The sequence below is a fragment of the Leucopleurus acutus genome (assembly GCF_964270905.1).
Source record: "Leucopleurus acutus genome assembly, chromosome: 2".
NCBI classification, from domain to species: Eukaryota; Metazoa; Chordata; class Mammalia; order Artiodactyla; family Delphinidae; genus Leucopleurus; species Leucopleurus acutus.
The window spans coordinates 165,400,491-165,423,092 of record NC_139143.1 but is presented as its reverse complement, the minus strand read 5'-3'; the positions used below and the strand labels follow the sequence as shown (position 1 = coordinate 165,423,092).

The 22,602-nt window shown below is 36.7% G+C and overlaps 1 protein-coding gene across 8 annotated transcripts in view; it reads left to right on the top strand.

Moving 5' to 3' along the window:
- ZMYM4 (zinc finger MYM-type containing 4) overlaps positions 1-22,602 on the top strand; it is a 176,373-nt gene that overhangs the window by 74,299 nt on the left and 79,472 nt on the right. The gene's annotated exons all lie outside the window — the stretch shown is intronic.

The window sequence follows — 22,602 nt, the reverse complement described above, 5'->3', positions numbered from 1 at the left end:
CCAGACTTTTTTCTATGAATGTAAATGTATATCTCTATGTGATGGGAGGGGATTTATGTATCCTGTGAATGTTGTTCTTGCTTTTTTCATACAACTGCCTAGATATATTCTGTGTCAGTGGATATGGACCTATTGCATCCTTTCTAGTGGGTACTCAGTATTTTATTGTATGGCTGTACTATAAGTTAATCAGATTCCTCTTTTACGTGTGTGTATTATTTTCAACTTTTTACTATTATAAACAATATTAAGTATGCATTTCTATACACATCTTTGTCTACTTGCTGAAGTGTTTTTGTAGGATAAATTCTAAGGATAGACTTTTTCTTCCAGTTTTATTGACATATAATTGACATACTGTTTTGACTTACATACATCGTGAAATGATTACCTCAATAAGTTTAGTGAATCTAACAATAGAATTGATGAATCATCAAAGGATGTTCATGCAGTTGTTTATGAAGGATAAATTTTATCATCTAGAATTCCTGAGTCAAGGAGAATGTTCATTTCTTTTGTTTTTTGTTTACTTTCACCAGAAGGATCTGTGAGTACCTTCTTTCTCTTTGGAATTAGTTTGTTTATATTTTTTGAGTGATAACAGTTTTCAGACGACATGTTGAGAAGTAACTAGCTCTCCTGATCCTCGTTGGGTTTAGTTATTGAATATCCTTTCTGTTGCATTTAAGCAAGAAAAATAGACTCTTGCTCACTTATCCAGAAAAACACTTCAGAAGTATATTGGGGGATTTCACAGAATTTAGGGAGGAGGTAAAGAACAAATTTCCCCCAGGGAACTCAGTCTAATGTGATTGTGGGCCTGTTGTCTCCAGTACTGCCAGAAAGCAGTTATGCTCCAATGACTTTTAGTCGTTATTTTTATCCATTTTAGATTTTAAGTTCCTAGGAAGAAGATTATGATTGGGCCAGCTTGCATCCGATGTTTATCTTTGAACCAGTCATCTGTGGTCAGGGGTAACAGATCAAAAAGTAAAACATGGGGCTGTTAGAAGGTATCTCTCAGCCATTATGTCTCACTTTTAGCAAATAAATTTTGATTTCCTGCTTCTGGATATGCCTTTGCTCAAGCCTGTATACTAGTAATAGAAATTAATCAAATAGCTTTCTAATGATGGTTTTAATCTGATGCTTTATTTGTTAAAGATGTTGCAGTAACAACAATCTTAAAGTGGTAGCAGAAATCTTAAGGCAGTAACCAAGCTGCTATACAATGGGTCTGTACACACAACATTTGGGGTTTATGTTTCTGGTGCCTGGTGCTTTTTTTGCTTCATCCCTGCAAACATTTTTAGGCTGGAGATTTACAAGCAGGGGATTTTATACCAAATGTTAAGTGCAAATGGTGTGGTAAAGATTACCTTTATCTCCCCCTTTCTGGTAGTTTATAATTAAGGGGCTGTTGAAGGCAGAGAAGTGACTAGCTTGGAAGAGGAGACTGGCCTCCCTCCGTGAAGGGAACTCAGGAACACAGACACCTATTCAGGAGAGATAAGGGCAGACTGCTACATAGATGGTATTCAGGAAGTGCTTGATTCCAAAGATGGTCATTTGAGGCCTACCATTTTGTCTTGATGTCGATGTACAGAAAAAAGGAAATTCACTGTTTCTCAGGCAAGTGCATCAAAATGTTTTGTGTAATACCAGACTTACCATATGTTCATTGCCCAAGACCACCAGGACGTGCGGCTTCACATATTTGGTTTTATAGATCAAGTTCGGCCCTTCTAGGGCACAATCCTTCTGAAACTTTCAGCAGACTATAGTGTCTGCTAATTGTTGGGACGCATAAACTGATAGAATGTAACTCCATCAGTGAGGACTTTGGGAAATTTGGTTTAAACATGAAAAAGCTGAATTGATTTTACAAATATGTAGTGTTCTCGGTGAAAGGGATTTAAAAGAAAAAAGCCTTCAATATTTTATGCAAATCAAAAGAGAGAGTAGGGCTGTCCAACTTCTAGTTCATCATTTGGAGGATTTGTGCTGTGGATTATTCAAGATAACATGGTGATAGTGGAAGTGACTGTTATACGGTGCATTACCCTAATTCATGTTCCCTTAACCATTGCCACTTTATGTGAAGTTTGAAAGAAGTTCAGATAGAACAGAGAGGGACTTCCCTGGTGGTCCAGTGATTAAGACTCCGTGCTCCCAATGCAGGGGTCCGGGTTCCATCCCTGGTCAGGGAACTAGATCCCGCATGCCGAAACTAAGAGTTCACATGTGCAGCTCAAGATCCCACATGCCACAACTAAAAAAGATCCTGCATGTGGCCACGAAGATTTCGCATGCCGCAACTAAGACCTGGCGCAGCCAAATAAATATAAGAAAAAATAGAACAGAGAAATTAAAAAAATTTTTATTGAAGTATAGTTGATTTACAATGTTGTGTTAATTTCTGAATTGCCCCCTAGTTCACTAGAATCACAGGTTTTGAATTATAATTGTTATTTGGTAGAAATAAAGGAATAATTGGTAAAAGAGATTTCTGTGCATTAATTTTGTATCCTGCTACTTTATGAAATTCATCGGTTAGCTCCAGTAGTTTTTTGGTGGCATTTTTAAGATTCTCTATGTATAGTGTCATTTCACCTGATGTGATTTTTTTTTTTTATTTCTGATGTGATTTTAAATGGGATTTTTTTTAAGCTTTCTTTTTAAGATTTCATTGTTAGCGTAAAGAAATGCAACAGATATCTTTACATTAAGCTTGTATCCTTTTACCTTGCTGAATGCATTTATTAGTTCTAATAGTTTTTGTGTGGAGTCTTTAGGGTTTTCTATATAGAGTATTGTGTCATCTGTGTACAATGACAATTTTACCTCTTGCCTTCCAATTTGGATACATTTTCTTTTTCTTGTCTGATTTCTGTGGCTAGGACTTCCAATATTATGTTTGAATAGAAGCAGTGAGATTGGGCATCCTTGTGTTGTTCCAGAATTTAGCAGGAAGGCTTTCAGGTTTTCACCACTGAGTGCTGTATTGACTGTGGGTTTGTCATAAATGGCTTTTATTATGTTGAGATATGTTCCCTCTATACCCATTTTGGTGAGAGTTTTTATCATGAATGGATGTTGAATTTTATCAAATGCTTTTTCTGTATCTGTTGGTTTTTGTCTTTTGTTGATGTGATGTATCACATTGATTGCTTTGCATATGTTGAACTATCCCTGTGACCCTGGAATAAATCCAAGTTGATCATGTTGTATAATTCTTATGTGTTGTTGGATTCTGTTTGCTAATATTTTGTTGAGGATTTTTGCACCTGTTTTCATTCAAAGATATTGGCCTGTAATTTTCTCTTCTTGTATTTTCTTTGTCTGGTTTTGGTATTAGGGTGTAGGTGGCTTCATAGAATGAATGCGGGAGTCATTGACCCTCCTCTTCAATCATGACCCTCCTCTTCAATCCTTTGGAAGAGTTGTAGAAGTATAAGTATGAGTTCTTCTATGTATATTTGGTAGAATTACCCAGTGAAGCCTTATGGTCCTGGATTTTGTTTGCAGGGAGGGTTTTGTTTGTTTGTTTTTTATTACAAGTTCTGTTTCACTTCTAGTGATTGGTCTGTTCAAATTATCTGTTTCTTCTTGATTCAGTTTTGGCAGGCTGTATGTTTCTAGGAACTTGTCTATTTCTTCTAGGTTGTATATTTTATTGGCATATAACTGTTCATAGTAATTCCTTAGGATTTTTTGAGTTTCTGCTGTATTGGTTGTTTCTCCTCTTTCATTTCTTATTTTGTTTATTTGGCTTTTCTCTCTTTTCTCCCTAGTGATCCTGGCCAGTGATTTGTCAATTTTGTTTATCCTTTCAGAAAATCAGCTCTTGGTTTTATTGATTTTTTTAAAAAGTCTCTATTTCCTCTCTGATTTTTATTATTTCCTTCCTTCTTCTGACATTAAGTTTTGTTTGTTCTTCTTTTTCTCATTATTGTAGGTGGTAGGTTAGGTTGCTTATTTGAGATTTTTCTTCTTTTTTGAGGAAGGCCTGTATCTCTGTGAACTTCCCTCTTAGATCTGCTTTTGTTGCATCCCATAGATTTTATATGGTTTTGTTTTCATTGTCATTTATCTGGAGGTATTTTTTAATTTCCTGTTTGATTTCATTGTTGACCCATTAGTTTTTTAGTAGCATGTTGTTTAGTCTCCATGTAATCTTTTTTTTTTTTTTTTTTTTTTGTGGTACGCGGGACTCTCACCATTGTGGCCTCTCCCGTTGCGGAGCACAGGCTCTGGATGCGCAGGCTGAGCGGCCGTGGCTAACGGGCCCAGCTGCTCCGCGGCATGTGGGATCTTCCCGGACCGGGCACGAACCCATGTCCCCTGCATTGGCAGGTGGACTCTTAACCACTGCGCCACCAGGGAAGCCCTGTAATCGTTTTTTTTTCTTGCTTTTCTCTCTGTGGTTGATTTCTAGTTTCATGCCTTTGTGGTCAGAGAAGATGCTTGAAATAATTTCTGTCCTTTTAAATTTGTTGAGGCTTGTTTTGGGCCACAGACTGTGGTCTATCCTTGAGAGTGTTTCACGCGCTCTCGAAGAGAATGTGTGTTCTGTTTGTTTTGGCTATAGTGTCCTATAGATATCAATTCAGTCTAACTGTTCTGTTGTGTCATTTAGAGTCTGTGTTGCCTTATTAGTTTTCTGTCTGGAAAATCTGTCCGTTGATGTGAGTGGGGTTGTTAAATCTATTATTGTGTTCCCGTCAGTTTCTCCTCTTATATCTGTTAGTATTTTATGTGTTTGGGTGCTTCTATATTAGGTGCATTTATGTTAATGAGTGTAATATCCTCTTTTTGTATCGATCCTTTTATCATTATATAGTGTCCTTCTTTGCCTTTTTTTATACCCTTTGTTTTAAAGTCCATTTTATTTGATACGAGTGTTGCTGTCCCCACTTTCTTGTCATTTACAATTGCGTGAAATATCTTTTTCCATCCCCTCACTTTCAATCCATTCATGTCTTTTGCCCTAAAGCGACTCTCTTGTAGGCAGCATATTTTACGTTCTTGTTTTATTATCCAATCAGTCACTCTATGCTTTTGATCGGAGCTTTTAGTCCAGTGACATTTACAGTAATTATTGATAAGTATGTATTTATTGCCATTTTTCCTTGCTTTTCTTATAGTTTTTAACCACATTTTCATTGTTGATCAATATATTGTTTAGTTTTGCTTATTTATGAACTCTGTATTTTTTAATCATACTGTATATGTTACCACTTTGTTTTATCATTGTATATTCTTTTTCTTAAAATTAAATAAGTTTATTTTTGGCTGCATTGGGTCTTCATTGCTGTGCGTGGTTTTTCTCTAGTTGTGGCGAGTGGGGGCTGCTCTTCGTTATGGTGCATGGGCTTCTCATTACAGTGGCTTCTCTTGTTGCAGAGAATGGGCTCTAGGCGTCTAGGCTTCAGTAGTTGTGGCACACGGGCTCAGTAGTTGTGGTGCACGGGCTTAGCTGCTCTGAGCCATGTGGGATCTTCCCGGACCAGGGCTCAAACCCGTGTCCCCTGCATTGGCAGGCGGATTCTTAACCACTGCGCCACCAGGGAAGTCCCTTATTGTATATTCTTGAGATTTGTCTGTACTGATCATTTAGCTCTCATTCATTCATCACTGATGTATAGTAATTCATTATATAAACATTATATATTTTTTTTTTAAAGAAGATGTTGGGGGTAGGAGTTTATTAATTAATTAATTATTGCTGTGTTGGGTCTTCGTTTCTGTACGAGGGCTTTCTCTAGTTGTGGCAAGTGGGGGCCACTCTTCATCGCGGCACGTGGGCCTCTCACTATCATGGCCTCTCTTGTTGCGGAGCACAGGCTCCAGACGCACAGGCTCAGTAGTTGTGGCTCACGGGCCTAGTTGCTCCACGGCATGTGGGATCCTCCCAGACCAGGGCTCAAACCTGTGTCCCCTGCATTAGCAGGCAGATTCTCAACCACTGCACCACCAGGGAAGCCCATTATTTTCATTTATTCATTTTAAATTGTGGTAAAAAAACCCACATAATGTAAAAATTTACCATCTTAATCATTTTTAAGTGTATAGTTCCATAATATTAAGTACATTCACGTTTTTATGCAACAAATCTGTAGAACTATTTTATCTTGCAAAACTGAAATTTCTGTATCCATTGAACAAAATTTCCCTCCCCTCTTAAGGTTTATACATGTTGTAACATGTATTGGGATGTCCTTCCCCCTTTTTTTCTTTTGCGGTATGCGGGCCTCTCACTGTTGTAGTCTCTCCCGCTGCGGAGCACAGGCTCTGGACACACAGGCTCAGCAGCTATGGCTCACTGGCCCAACCGCTCCGTGGCATGTGGGATCTTCCCAGACCGGGGCACGGACCCGTGTCCTCTGCATCGGCAGGCGGACTCTCAACCACTGCGCCACCAGGGAAGCCCTCCTTCCTTTTTAAGGCTGAATAATATTCCGCTGTATGGGTAGTACCACATTTTGTTTATCCATTCACCTGTCGATGGGCATTTGGATTGCTTCTGCCTCTTGGTTTTTGTGAATGATGCTGCACTGAACATGGCGAGCAAATATCTCTTCATGATTCTGCTTTCATTTGTCTTGGATATATACCCAGAAATGGGATTGCTTGTTCATATGGTAATTCTGTTTTCATTTTTTTTGAGGACTTGCCATACTGTTTTCAGGAGCGGTGGCACCATTTTACATTCGCACTAACACAGGGATTCCAGTTTCTCCACATCCTTGTCAACATTTGTCACTTTCTGTGTTTTTGATTGTAACCATCCTAATGGGTGTGAGGTGATATCTCATTGTAGTTTTGATTAGCATTTCTCTAATGATTAGTAATGTTGAGCATCTTTTGATATGCTTGTTGGCCATTTGTCTTCTTGGAGAAATGTCTTTTTCCAAGTCCTTTTGCCAGTTTTGAATTGGGTTATTTGTTTTTTTTCTTATTGTTGATTTGTAAGAGTTCTTTATATATTCTGGATATTACTCCCGTCAGATGTATGATTTGCAAATACTTGCTTCCATTCCATGTGTTACCTTTTCACTCTGTTGGTTGTTTCTTTTGACATCCAGAAGTTTAAAAAATTTGATGTAGGTAGTCCCATTTGTTTATTTTTGCTTTTGTTGCCTGTGTTTTTGGTGTCATATCCAAGAAATCATTGCCTAATCCAGTGTCTTGAAGGTTTTCCCCTATGTTTTCTTTTAGGAGTTTTATCAAAATTTCAAAATCTATTTTAGTGTGTATATATTGGGTTGGCCAAAAAGTTCCTTTGTTTTTTTTTTTTTTTCCGGTATGCGGGCCTCTCACTGTTGGGGCCTCTCCCATTGCGGAGCATGGGCTCCGGACACGCAGGCTCAACGGCCATGGCTCACGGGCCCAGCCACTCTGCGGCACGTGGGATCTTCCCAGACCGGGGCACGAACCCATGTCTCCTGCATCGGCAGGTGGACTCTCAACCCCTCCGCCACCAGGGAAGCCCGTTCCTTTGGTTTTTAAGTAAAAATAAAAGGCACATTTTTCATTTTCACCAAGAACTTTATTGAGCAACGTATTCACCCTTTTGTTCCACTTCTACCATTTTTCAGGCAACTGCATAATTCTGTCTTCCCAAGACTTTTTATCTTTTTGAGCAAAGAACTGTTTCAGGTGCCTTTTAACAGTCTTCCAGGGGATTGAAATTTTTTCCACTAAGAGAATTTTGAAAAGACTGAAATAAATGGAAATTTGAAGGTGCAATGTCTGCTGAATACGGCAGATGAATCAGAACTTCCTGGCCAAGCTTTAACAGTTTTTGCCTGGTCATCAAAGAAACATGCAGTCTTGTAGTATCCTGATGGAAGATTATGCATTTTCTGTTGACTAATTCTGGATGCTTTTGGTCGAATGCTGCTTTCAGTTGGTCTAATTGGGAACAGTACTTGTTGGAATTAATGGTTTGGTTTTCCAGAAGGAGCTCATAATAGAGGACTCCCTTCCAGTCCCACCATATACACAACATCACCTTCTTTGGATGAAGACCGGCATTTGGTGTGGTTGGTGGCGGTTCATTTCGCTTGCCCCACAGTCTCTTCCATTCCACATTATTGTACAGTATCCATTTTTCATCACCTGTCACAATTTGTTTTAAAAATGAATGTTTTCCTTACGTTTAAGTAGAGAATCGCACGCGGAAATACAGTCAAGAAGGTTTTTTTTGCTTGATTTACTTGGAACGCAATCATCAAAGCGATTAACATAACCAAGCTGGTGTAAATGATTTTCAACAATTGATTTGTATATTTTGAGTATGTTGGCTATCTCCCATGTGGTACAGCGTTGACTGTTCTCACTTAGTGACTCGATTTGATCACTGTCAATTTCAACTGGTCTACTTGACTGTGGAGCATTGCCCAGCAACAAATCTTCAGCACGAAACTTTGCAAACCACTTTTGACACGTTCAGTTAGTCACAGCACCTTCTCCATATACTGCACAAATCTTTTTTGTGTGTTTCAGTTGTGTTTTTACCTTTCTTGAAATAATAAAGCATAATATGCCGGAAATGTTGCTTTCTTGCGTTCTTACCTTTCTTGAAATAATAAAGCATAATATGCCGAAAATGTTGCTTTCTTGCTTCCATCTTCAATATTAAAATGGCTACACAAAAGTTTACCAATTTTGATGTTTTTTTTTTAAGTACTCGCTGATAAGACAGCTGTCACAATACAACCTGACAAAATTGTTTTGAATGAAGTTTAAAGACAGTTAAATCCTACTAGAGCCATCCTACAGAAAATGACGAACCTTTTGGCCAATCCAATACTTCTTGATGTTTCTAGATTTTCCATTACAAATCTTTTCTCTATGAACATCCTTGCATGTTTTCTGATTCATACAAGAAAGTACCATGTATGGAGTTCAATGTGAAATCTATTTCTTGTGGTGAGTCTGTCAAAAACAAGTTTAGAATATATTTCTTTAGGACAGGAATTGTCAAAACTTTTTCTCTAAAAGACCAGATAGTAAATATTTTAGGCTTTATAGGTATGCTTTCTCTGTTGCAGCATTCAGCTCTGACTTTTTAGCATGAAAGCAGTCACAGACAGTATAAGAAGGGATTAGTGTGTTTGTTTCCAATTAAACTTTATCGGCACTGAATATTGAATTTAGTGTAATTTTCAGGTGTCAAGAAATATCTTTCTTTTAATTTTTTTTTTAACCACTTAAAAATGTTAAAACCATTCTTAGCTCATGGGTTATACAAATACAACACAGGTGGCTTCTGGATTTAGCATGCAGACACAATTTACCTACCCCTGCTCTAGGGTGTATGTGGAAAGTGATTGCTCAGGCATTGGATGTGTACATTCTCAGCTTACTAGAAATGCAAAACTCATTTTTTTCAGTAGTTTCATCCATTTATAATGCTACCATTGTTTAGAGTTTTGGTCACTGTGCATTTGGCCAACACTTGATATTATCAGACTTTTAAACTTTGTAATTATAGCAGGTATAACATGGAATTCATTTTTTAAAATTTATGTTTTCCTGATTAGTAATTTAGTTGACATTTTTTCATGTGTTTTGGCCATTTCTGATTCTTTTGCAAAATCTGTTGCCCACTTGCAAAATCCGTTGCCCACTTGCTATTGGGTTGTTGGTCTTTTCTTTTTTTTTACATCTTTATTGGAGTATAATTGCTTTACAATGGTGTGTTAGTTTCTGCTTTATAACAAAGTGAATCAGTTATACATATGTTCCCATATCTCTTCCCTCTTGCGTCTCCCTCCCTCCCACCCTCCCTATCCCACCCCTCCAGGCGGTCACAAAGCACTGACCTGATCTCCCTGTGCTATGCGGCTGCTTCCCACTAGCTATCTACCTTACGTTTGGTAGTGTATATATGTCCATGCCTCTCTCTCGCTTTGTCACAGCTTACCCTTCCCCCTCCCCATATCCTCGAGTCCATTCTCTAGTAGGTCTGTGTCTTTATTCCTGTCTTACCCCTAGGTTCTTCATGACTTTTTTTTTTCTTAAATTCCATATCTATGTGTTAGCATACGGTATTTGTCTTTCTCTTTCTGACTTACTTCACTCTGTATGACAGACTCTAGGTCTATCCACCTCATTACAAATAGCTCAATTTTGTTTCTTTTTATGGCTGAGTAATATTCCATTGTATATATGTGCCATATCTTCTTTATCCATTCATGCGATGATGGACACTTAGGTTTTTTCCATCTCTGGGCTATTGTAAATAGAGCTGCAATGAACATTTTGGTACATGACTCTTTTTGAATTATGGTTTTCTCAGGGTATATGCCCAGTAGTGGGATTGCTGGGTCATATGTAGTTCTATTTGTAGTTTTTTAAGGAACCTCCATACTGTTCTCCTTAGTGGCTGTACCAATTCACGTTCCCACCAGCAGTGCAAGAGTGTTCCCTTTTCTCCACACCCTCTCCAGCATTTATTGTTTCTAGATTTTTTGATGATGGCCATTCTGACTGGTGTGAGATGATATCTCATTGTAGTTTTGATTTGCATTAATCATTAGAGAAATGCAAATCAAAACTACATTGAGGTCTTTTCTTAACTGCATTGTTGTTCTCTAAATATTCTGAAGGATAAACTTGTCAGTTATAGATATTGAAAATAAAATTTCCTAACTCATGATTTATCTTTATAATACTTTGCATAAGCAGAAGTTAATTTTAATTTATTTGAATGATAATAAATGTATCAGTCTTTTCCTTTATGGTTTGATTTTCTTTTTTTTTTTTAATTTTATTTAGGTAAACCTTTTCTAGGTTGAGGTCAGAAAGATCTTACATATTATTTCCTAAAATGTTCATTGGTTTTACTTTATCACAGAATCAACTGTTTCATGGTTTGGCTTAGGGAACTAATTTTATTTCTTTCCATAATACTAACAAATTGTCTCACCACCATTTATGAAATACTATTTCCTTTACATAGTTACCTGAAAAGCTACTCTGTAGTGTATACCTATGGGCTTTTTCTCCACATTCTCCAATGGACGTTTTGTTTATTTCTGTGCCATGTTCTTTTTATTAATTTACTTTATAATAAGTCTTGATAACCTGATGGTTGACATTCTTGAAAAGTTTTCTTCAGGAATGTTTCACCTGTTCTTCCTACTGTTCATTTTAGAAATATCTTGCCAAGTCACTAACAGAACAAAATCAAATAAGCGCAAAATTTTGATGGGATTGTCTTTGAGTCTATAGATCAACTGAGAGAGAATTGGCATGTTTATGATAGTGAGTCATTCTATCTATGAACTTTGTGTGTCTTTTCATTTATTTAAATCTTTAATGCTTTTCAATAAAATTTTATAATCTATAATGGATTATCTTGGAAGATTTTATATTATATTTTAGCATTTAAGTCTTAGTTTGATATTTATTTTTGGATTTAGGATAAGATTGGGGTCCACTTTCTTCAGATGAGTAACTGATTGTGCTGACATGTTAAAAATTTATCTTTTCCTCTTAATAGTTAATATTTTTATCAGTGAACCGAATTGGCACTATGAGGTATATTTAAGTTCTATATATAAGGGAATCTTTTTCTGTATTTCTGTTAAAGTCTATATTTATATATTTACATGTTAATGTTTACAGTAAATATTAATATTTAATTCTATACTATTGTCATTGATTTTATTATTAGTATATATTATTATAAGAAATATTTTTTCACTTTGAGGTATAGACATTTATCTGCTATGTCAAGCCAGTGTCTTAGTTTTAATTTCTGTTATTTTAAAGCTTTTCTTTGGGCTGTTCATCCACTGAATTTTAATGTGATTGTATTGAAGATCCAAAAATAGTCTGTTGGAATTCTAATTGAAAATGCATACCTTTATATGTTACTTTTTAGGGAGAATCAGTAGTTTACTATATTTTTCTATTCAGGAGCAGACTGTATCTTATACAGATTTTGGTTTATGCCGTTTACTTAAATTTTATAGTTGCTTACAAGTAATATGTATTGTGCTTTTCTCGTATCATTTGAACTTTGCAAATGGAGTTTTTTTTCATTTCTATGTTCTTATTACAAGAACAGTCTATTATTTTACTTAATTTCCTTATTAAATCTAATAGTCTTTTAAAATTTGAGTCTAGTTTTCCAGTCATAAAACTGTATCAACTAAAAATATTTTATTTCTTTATCCCAGTGACTACTCAAATTATGTATTTAATGTTTTTGCCAAACCTCATAGGATTTTATTGTAAGTGATAATCAAGGTAGTTGTCACTTTTGACTAATTTTTGAGTCCAGTTAAGTAGTTCTCATATTTTATCATTTAGGGATAATTATTGTAGGTTACGATTCACCAATAAAACCATCTTGGCTTGGAGATTTCTTGGTGTGAGTTTGTAAATTATGAATTCAAATTTTCAAATAGATACAGGATTATTTATAGTTTATATTTAATCTTGTGTCAGATTTGGTAAATTGTGTTTTTCAAGTAATTTGTTCATTTCATTTAAGTGGTCTTTGTCTTTTGAATTATAGTTTTTTTAAAAAATGGGAACGATAGTGGCAACTCATTGTGGTTTTAATTTGCATTTCCCTGCTGACTAATGATTTTGAATATCTTTTCAGTGTGTGTATTGGCCATTCTTTTTTTTAATATAAATTTATTTATTTTGGGCTGTGTCGGGTCTTCGTTGCTGTTTGCGGGCTTTCTCTAGTTGCAGTGAGCAGGGGCTACTCTTCGTTGCGGTGCGCGGTCTTCTCATTGTCGTGACTTCTCTTGTTGCAGAACATGGGCTCTAGGCAGGCAGGCTTCAGTAGTTGTGGCTTGTGGGCTCTAGAGCTCAGGCTCAGTAGTTGTGGTGCACGGGATTAGTTGCTACGCGGCAGGTGGGATCTTCCCGGGCCGGGGCTTGAACCTGTGTCCCCTCCATTGGCAGGCAGATTCTTAACGACTGCGCCACCAGGGAAGCCCATATTGGCCATTCTTAAAATGTTCTTTTGTAAAGTGTCTGTTCAGATCTTTGCCCCTTTTAAAAATTTGTCAGTTTTTCTTTTCTATTATTAAGTTGTAAGGGTTTTTTACATATTCTGGATACAAATCTTCTGTTTTATAGATCATTAGAAATAGATGTGGATATCTCTATCTCCATCCATCTGTATCTGTGTAGCTCTTTCCATATCTATGCATCCACCCACCCATTCATTCATCCATCCATCCATGTATTCTGTGGCTGACCTTTTCATTATCTCAGTGGTGTCCTTTGAAAAGCACAAGTTTTAATTTTGATGAAGTTCCATTTTTTAATTATTATATTTTTGTGGGCTGTATTTATTGTATTCTGACTAGACGACCTATTGCAAGATCAAGAATATGTTCATGTATTTATTCCTAGAAACTTAATAGTTTTACCCTTACCTTTTAGTTTTTATTTTATTTCTTTGTTATTTTTTTATTTATTTTCTTTCTTTCTGTCTTTCTTTTTTTTTTCTTTTTTGGCTGTGTCAGGTCTTAGTTGCAGCACGCAGGGTCTTCACTGAGGCGTGCGAGATCTTTTGTTGCAGCGGGGGCTCTTTGTTTTGGTGCGTGGGTTTTCTCTCTCTAGTTGTGGTGCTCAGGCTCCAGGGCGCATGGGCTCTGTAGTTTGCAGTACGCGGGCTCTCTCATTGAGGTGCAGGAGCTAAGTAGTTGCGGCACATGGGCTTAGTTGCCCCGTGGCGTGTGGGATCTTAGTTCCCTCACCAAGGATCAAATCCGCATCCCCTGCATTGGAAAGCGGATTCTTTACCGCTGGACCACCAGGGAAGTCCCTAGCCTTAGCTTTTATGACTAGGTTTATTATCCATTTCAAGATAGCTTTTGTGTACAGTGTTATTTAAGAGTCAAAATAAATAATTTTTGCATATGGATATCTAGTTGTATCAGCAACATTTATTGAAAAGATTGTTCTTTCTGATTGATTTACCTTGGTATTTTTGTTGAAAATCAGTTGATCTGTATATTTGAATTTATTTCGAGACTCAGTCTGTTCCAAGGATCTGTATGCCTTTCCTTAAGTCAATACCTGTCTTAATTACTTTAGTTTTATATTAAATGAGATATTCTAAGTAATTTTTTTTCAAAGTTGTTTTTGCTATTCCAGATATTTTGCATTTTCATGGAATTTTCTTAGAAGCACCTTGTCATTTTCTATAAAAAATCTTCCTGGGTTTGTGATTGGGATTGTGTTGGATCTATAAATGAGTTTGGGGAGAATTTCTATCTAAATACTAGTGTCTTCCAATTCATATGTATGATGTGTCTTTCAATTTATTTAGCTCTTCTTTCCTTTAAGCAATGTTTTGTAGTTTTCAAGTACAGGTCTTATGCATATTTTGTTATCCCTGTATATTTAAAACTTCTTGTGCTATTGTAAATGAAATTTTAAAAAACTAAATTTGCTGAAGTATAATTTACAGATAAAAATATACTGTATCTTGAAATCATTTTTATTTATTTATTTTTAAATTTAAAAAAATTGGGGTATATTTGTTTTACAATGTTGTATTAGTTTCTACTGTACAGTGAAGTGGAGTTCCCTATGCTATACAGCAGGTTCTCATTATTTATCTATTTTATACATATTAGTATATGTATGTCAATCCCAGTCTTGCAATTCATTCCACTCTCCTTTCCCCCCTTCATGTCCATACGTTTGTTCTCTCCGTCTGTGTCTCTGTTTCTGCCTTGCAAACAGGTTCATCTGTACCATTGCTCTAGATTCCACATATATGCGTTAATATACAATACCGTTTTCTTTCTGACTTACTTCACTCTGTATGACAGTCTCCAGGTCCATCCATGTGTCTACAAATGATCCCATTTCGTTCCTTTTTACAGCTGAAATCATTTTTATTTTAACTTTAACTTTGAAATAATTACAGACTTAAAAACAAGTTACTATAAGTCATCCAACTCTGTTCTTAAAACAAATTGCTTTGTCTATTCAAGTCCTTTGCATTTAAACATAGAATCAACATGTAAGTGTATCAATATACAGATAAGCCATTGGGAGTTCTACTGGAATTGCATTAAATCTGTAGATTAATTTGGAGGAGAATTGACATCTTAAATATATCCATGAGCATGACATAATTCTGAATTTATTTAGTTCTTTAAATCTGTAAATAATTTCTAAATTATTAAATTTCTAAATAACCTTTGTAGTTTTCAGTCTATAGATTTTACAAGTATTTAAGAAATTTACGGCTTAGAGAGTCTTTGGTGGGACTGATGGCAGATTCCGGGAGGGCTCATGCCAAGGAGTACTTCCCAGAACTTCTGCTACCAGTGTCCTTGTCCCCGCATTGGGCCACAACCACCCCCCACCTCTGCAGGAGACCCTCCAACACTAGCAGCTGTGTGGCTGACAGGGTGTTGGTGCTCCGGCCAGGTGTCAGGCCTGTGCGTCTGAGGTGGGAGAGCTGAGTTCAGGACATTGGTCTACCAGAGACCTCCTGGCTCCATGTAATATCAAATGGTGAAAGCTCTCCCAGAGATCTCCATCTCAGTGCTAAGACCCAGCTCCACTCAGTGACCAGCAAACTAGAGTGCTGGAAACCCTATGCCAAACAACTAGCAAGACAGGAACACAACCCCACCCATTAGCAGAGAGGCTGCCTAAAATCATAATAAGCTCACAGACACCCCAAAACACACTGCCGGACGTGGTCCTGCCCACCAGAAAGACAAGATTCAGCCATCCACCACAACACAGGCACTAGTCCCCTCCACCAGGAAGCCTACACAACCCACTGAACCAACCTTAGCCACTGGGGGCAGACACCAAAAACAATGGGAACTACAAACCTGCAGCCTGTGAAAGGGGGACCCCAAACACAGTAAGTTAAGCAAAATAAGAAGACAGAGATACACACAGCAGATGAAGGAGCAAGGTAAAAACCCACCAGACCAAATAAATGAAGAGGAAATAGGCAGTCTACCTGAAAAAGAATTCAGAGTAATGATAGTAAAGATGATCCAAAATCTTGGAAATAGAATTGAGAAAATACAAGAAACGTTTAACAAGGACCTAGAAGAACTAAAGAGCAAACAAACAATGATGAACAACACAATAAATGAAATAAAAAATTCTCTAGAAGGAATCAATAGCAGAATAACTGAGACAGAACAATGGATAAGTGACCTGGAAGATAAAATAGTGGAGATAACTACTGCAGAGCAGAATAAAGAAAAAAGAATGAACAGAATTGAGGACAGTCTCAGAGACCTCTGGGACAACATTAAATGCACCAACATTCGAATTATAGGGGTCCCAGAAGAAGAGAAAAAGAAAGGGACTGAGAAAATATTTGAAGAGATTATAGTTGAAAACTTCCCTAATACGGGAAAGGAAATAGTCAAGTCCAGGAAGCGCACAGAGTCCCATACAGGATAAATCCAAGAAGAAACATGCCAAGACACATTAATCAAACTATCAAAAATTAAATACAAAGAAAAAATATTAAATGCAGCAAGTGAAAAACAACAAATAACATACAAAGGAATCTCCATAAGGGTAACAGCTGATCTTTCAGCAGAAACGCTGCAAGCCAGAAGGGAGTGGCAGGACATACTTAAAGTGATGAAAGGGAAGAACCTAGAACCAAGATTCCTCTACCCAGCAAGGATCTCATTCAGATTCGATGGAGAAATTAAAACCTTTACAGACAAGCAAAACCTGAGAGAATTCAGCACCACCAAACCAGCTTTACAACAAATGCTAAAGGAACTTCTCTAGGCAGGAAACACAAGAGAAGGAAAAGACTTACAATAACAAACCCAAAACAATTAAGAAAATGGTAGTAGGAACATACATATCGATAATTACCTTAAATGTAAATGGATTAAATGCTCCAACCAAAAGACAATGACTGGCTGAATGGATACAAAACCAAGACCCATATATATGCTGTCTAAAAGAGGCCCGCTTCAGGCCTAGGGGCACATACAGAGTGAAAGGGGATGGAAAAAGATATTCCATGCAAATGGAAATCAAAAGAAAGCTGGAGTAGCAATTCTCATATCATACAAAATAGACTTTAAAGATTATTACAAGAGACAAAGAAGGACACTACATAATAAAGGGATCAATCCAAGAAGAAGATATAACAATTGTAAATATTTATGCAGCCAACATAGGAGCACCTCAGTACATAAGGCAAATGCTAACAGCTTTGAAGGGGGAACTCGACAGTAACACAATCATAGTAGGGGACTTTAACACCCCACTTTCACCAGTGGATAGATCATGCAAGCTGAAAATAAATAAGGAAACACAAGCTTTAAATGATACATTAAACAAGATGGACTTAATTGATATTTACAGGACATTCCATCCAAAAATAACAGAATACACTTTCTTCTCAAGTGCTCATGGAACATTCTCCAGGATAGATCGTATCTTGGGTCACAAATGAAGCCTTGGTAAATTTAAGAAAACTGAAATCGTATCAAATATCTTTTCCAAGTACAACACTATAAGACTAGGTATCAATTACAGGATAAAATCTGTAAAAAATAGAAACACGTGGAGGCTAAAGAATATACTACTTAATAACCAAGAGATCACTGAAGAAATCAAAGAGGAAATCAAAAAATAGCTAGGAACAAATGACAATGAAAACACAATGACCCAAAACCTATGGGATGCAGCAAAAGCAGTTCTAAGAGGGAAGTTTATAGCAATACAATCCTACCTCAAGAAACAAGAAGCATCTCAAATAAACAACCTAACCTTACACCTGAAGCAATTAGAGAAAGAAGAACAGAAAAACCCCAAAGTTAGTGGAAGGAAAGAAATTATAAAGATCAGATCAGAAATAAATGAAAAAGAAATGAAGGAAACAATAGGAAAGATCAATAAAACTAAAAGCTGGTTCTTTGAGATGATAAACAAAATTCATAAAGCATTAGCCAGACTCATCAAGAAAAAAAGGGAGAAGACTCAAATCCATAAAATTAGAAATGAAAAAGGAGAAGTAACAGCTGACACTACAGAAATCCAAAGGATCATGAGAGATTACTACAAGCAAGTATATGCCAGTAAAATGGACAACCTGGAAGACATGGGCAAATTCTTAGAAAAGCACAACCTTCCAAGACTGAACCAGGAAGAAATAGAAAATATAAACAGACCAATCACAGGCACTGAAATTGAGACTGTGATTAAAAATCTTCCAACAAACAGAAGCCCAGGATGAGATGGCTTCACAGGCAAATTCTATCAAACATTTAGAGAATAGTTAACACCTATCCTTCTCAAACTCTTCCAAAATATAGCAGAGGGAGGAACACTCCCAAACTCATTCTATGAGGCCACCATCACTCTGATACCAAAACGAGACAAAGATGTCAAAAAGAAAGAAAACTACATTCCAGTATCACTGATGAACGTAGATGTAAAAATCCTTAACAAAATACTAGCAAACAGAATCCAACAGCACATTAAAAGGATTGTACACCATGATAAAGTGAGGTTTATCCCAGGAATGCAAGGATTCTTCAGTATACGCAAATCAATCAATATGATACAGCATATTAACAAACTGAAGGAGAAAAACCATATGATAATATCAATAGATGAAGAAAAATCTTTTGAAAAAATTCAACACCTATTATAAAAACTCTCCAGAAAGTACGCAAAGAGGGAACTTACCTCAACATAATAAAGGCCATATATGGCAAACCCACAGCCAACATTGTTCTCAATGGTGAAAAACAGAAACCATTTCCGCTAAGATCAGGAAAAAGACAACGTTGCTCACTCTCACCACTGTTATTCGATATAGTTTTGGAAGTTTTAGCCACAGCAATCAGAGAAGAAAAAGAAATAAAAGGAATCCAAATCGGAAAAGAAGAAGTAAAGCTGTCACTGTTTGCAGGTGACATGATGCTATACATTGGGAATCCTAAAGATGCTACCAGAAAACTACTAGAGCTAATCAATTAATCTGGTAAAGTAGCAGGATACAAAATTAATGCACAGAAATCTATGGCATTCCTATACACTAATGGTGAAAAAGCTAAAGAAAAATTAAGATAACACTCCCATTTACCATTGCAACAAAAAGAATAAAATACCTAGGAATAAACCTACCCAAGGAGACAAAAGACCTGTATGCAGAAAACTATAAGACACTGATGAAAGAAATCAAAGATGACACAAACAGAAGGAGAGGCATATCATGTTCTTGTATTGGAAGAATCAGCATTGTGAAAATGACGATACTACCCTGAACAAACTACAGATTCAGTGTAATAATCCCTATCAAACTACCAATGGTATTTTTCACAGAACTAGAACAAAAATTTCATAATTTTTATTTCCATATTATCCTTCCATTTCCACAAAGGACTCCGAATAGCCAAAGCAATCTTGAGAAAGAAATACAGAGGTGGAGGAATCGGGCTCCCTGACTTCAGGCTATACTACAAAGCTATAGTAATGAAGACAGTTTGGTACTGGCACAAAAACAGAAATATAGATCAATGGAACAGGATAGAAAGCCCAGAGATAAACCCATGCACATGTGGTCACCTTATTTTTGATAAAGGAGGCAAAGAATATACAATGGAGAAAAGACAGCCTCTTCAATAAGTGTTGCTGGGAAAACTGGACAGCTACATGTAAAAGAATGAAATTACAACACTTCCTAACACCATACACAAAAATAAACTTAACATGGATTAAAGACCTGAATGTAAGGCCAGACACTATAAAACGCTTAGAGGAAAACATAGGCAGAACACTCTATAACATAAATCACAGCAAGATTCTTTCTGACCCACCTCCTAGAGAAATGGAAATAAAAACCGAAATAAACAAATGGGACCTAATGAAACTTAAAAGCTTTTCCACAGCAAAGGAAACAATAAACAAGACAAAAAGACAACCCTCAGAATGGGAGAAAATATTTGCAAATGAAGCAACTGACTAAGGATTAATCTCCAAAATTTACAAGCAGCTTATGAACCTCAGTAACAAAAAACCAACCTAATCCAAAAATGGGCAGAAGACCTTAAGAGACATTTCTCCAAAGAAGATATACAGATTGCCAACAAATACATGAAAGGATGCTCAACATCACCAATCATTATAGAAATGCAAATCAAAACTACAATGAGGGATCGCCTCACACTGGTCAGAATGGCCATCAACAAAAACTCTACAAACAATAAATGCTGGAGAGGGTGTGGAGAAAAGGGATACCTCTTGCACTGTCGGTGGGAGTGTAAATTGATACAGCCACTAAGGAAAACAGTATGGAGGTTCCTTAAAAACTAAAAATAGACCTACCATACGACCCAGGATTCCCACTACTGGGCATATACCCTGAGAAAACCAGAATTCAAAAAGAGTCAGTACCACAATGTTCATAGCACCTCTATTTACAATAGCCAGGATATGTAAGCAACCTAAGTGTCCATCGACAGATGATTGGATAAAGAAGATGTGGCACATATATGCAATGGAATATTACTCAGCCATAAAAAGAAATGAAATTGAGTTATTTGTAGTGAGGTGGATGGACCTAGAGTCTGTCATGTAGAGTGAAGTAAGTCGGAAAGAGAAAAACAAATACTGTATGCTAATACATATATATGGAATGTAAAAAAAAAAATGACATGGGGAGAGGGAGGGACAAGCTGGGACGAAGTGAGAGAGTGGCATGGACATATATACACTACCAAATGTAAAATAGCTAGTGGGAAGCAGCCGCATCGCACAGGGAGATTAGCTCAGTGCTCCATGACCACCTAGAGGGGTGGCCTGGGTGGGTGGGAGGGAGACGCAAGAGGCAGGAGATATGGGGATATATGTATATGTATAGCTGATTCACTTTTTTCCAAAGCAGAAAGTAACACACCATTGTCAAGCAGTTATACTCCAATAAAGATGTTAAAATAAATAAATAAAAATAAAGGGAAATTTAGGGCTTGCCTTGTGGCACAGTGGTTAAGAATCTGCCTGTCAATTCAGAGGCCACGGGTTTGAGCCCTGGTCCAGGAAGATCCCACATGCCGTGGAGCAACTAGGCCTGTGCGCTACAACTACTGAGCGTGCACTCTAGAGCCCGCGAGCCTCATCTGCTGAAGACCGCACGCCTGGAGCCCGTGCTCTGCAACAAGAGAAACCACCTCAATGGGAAACCTGCGCACTGCAATGAAGGGTAGCCCCCGTTCTCCACAACCAGAGAAAAGCCCTCGCATAGCAATGAAGACCAAATGCAGCCAAAAATAAATAAATACATTTATTTAAAAAAAAAAAGAAATTTGGCCTTCCTATTTTTTGTGTTTTCAATATTTTGTCTGGGTTTTGTGTGTGTGTGGATGAATTGAGGGACAGTTTTCCCCCATAGGACTAGCGAATTTTTCTTTTCCAAGTTAGTGAATAATAATCCATTCTTTCCTTACTAACTTGAAATATAATATTCCTATTTTTTATTCTATTATAATGATTAAAAATTTTTTTTTAAGTTTCCAGTTTATCATTATTATCTTTGTAGATGCCTTTTCTCAGGCCGAGGACCTTCTCTATATTTGCTGAACGATTTTTTTCAGTGAATGAATATTTTGTCAAATGGTTCCTCTTCATCTGCTGAAATGATCATGTTTTTCTTTATTGTGTTAATGTGGTAAATTGATTTTTGAATCTTAAACCCACCTTGCATTCATGGGATAAGTCCTACTTTGTCATGATCTATTATTTGTTTTATATCTTTTAAATCTCAATTTGCTAATATTTTAAGTATGCTGATTTTTATGTACCTATGTTTATGAAGGATATTGGTATATGGTTTTCTTTCGTTGTCACGTCTTTCTCTGGCTTTGATTCCAGGGTGATAGTGCCTTCATACAATTAGTTAGGAAGTGTTCCTTTCCCTTATATTTGCTGAAAGAGTTCATTCAAGATGGGTATTATTCTTCCTTAAATATTTTACTTCGTTTACATCATCTGGGCTTGATGTTGTTCATATTTTCTGTTTCTTCTGTGTAATTTGCACCTTTCAAGACATTTTCTCATAAGACAGCACAGTCTGGTAGAACTTTCTGTGTCAATTGAAATGTTCTCTATGTGCACTCTTAAAGTACAGTAGCCGCTGACTACCTGTGGCAGTTGAGTACTTGAAATGTGATGAGTGCAGAGCTGCAGTTTTAATTTTATTTAAATTGTCACAGGTGGCTGTTGGCTTACTGCACTGGCTGTTGTAGCTCTAAGTTGTAGATTCATTTCTATAAAATTGTTAATAAATTTTAAATATACTGTCATAAAGTTGTTCATAGTTTTAAAATTTGTTTCTATAAAGTTGTTTGTAGGGAATTCCCTGGGGTCCAGTTGTTAGGACTCTGTACTTCCAGTGCAGGGGGCCCAGGTTTGATCCCTGGTTGGTGAACTAAGATCCTGGAAGCTTCACAGTGTGGCAAATATATATATATATATATATATATATATATATATATATATATATATATATATATAGTGTGTGTGTGTATATATATATGTATATATATATGTATGTATATATATAGAGAGAGACACACACACATGTATATATGGAGA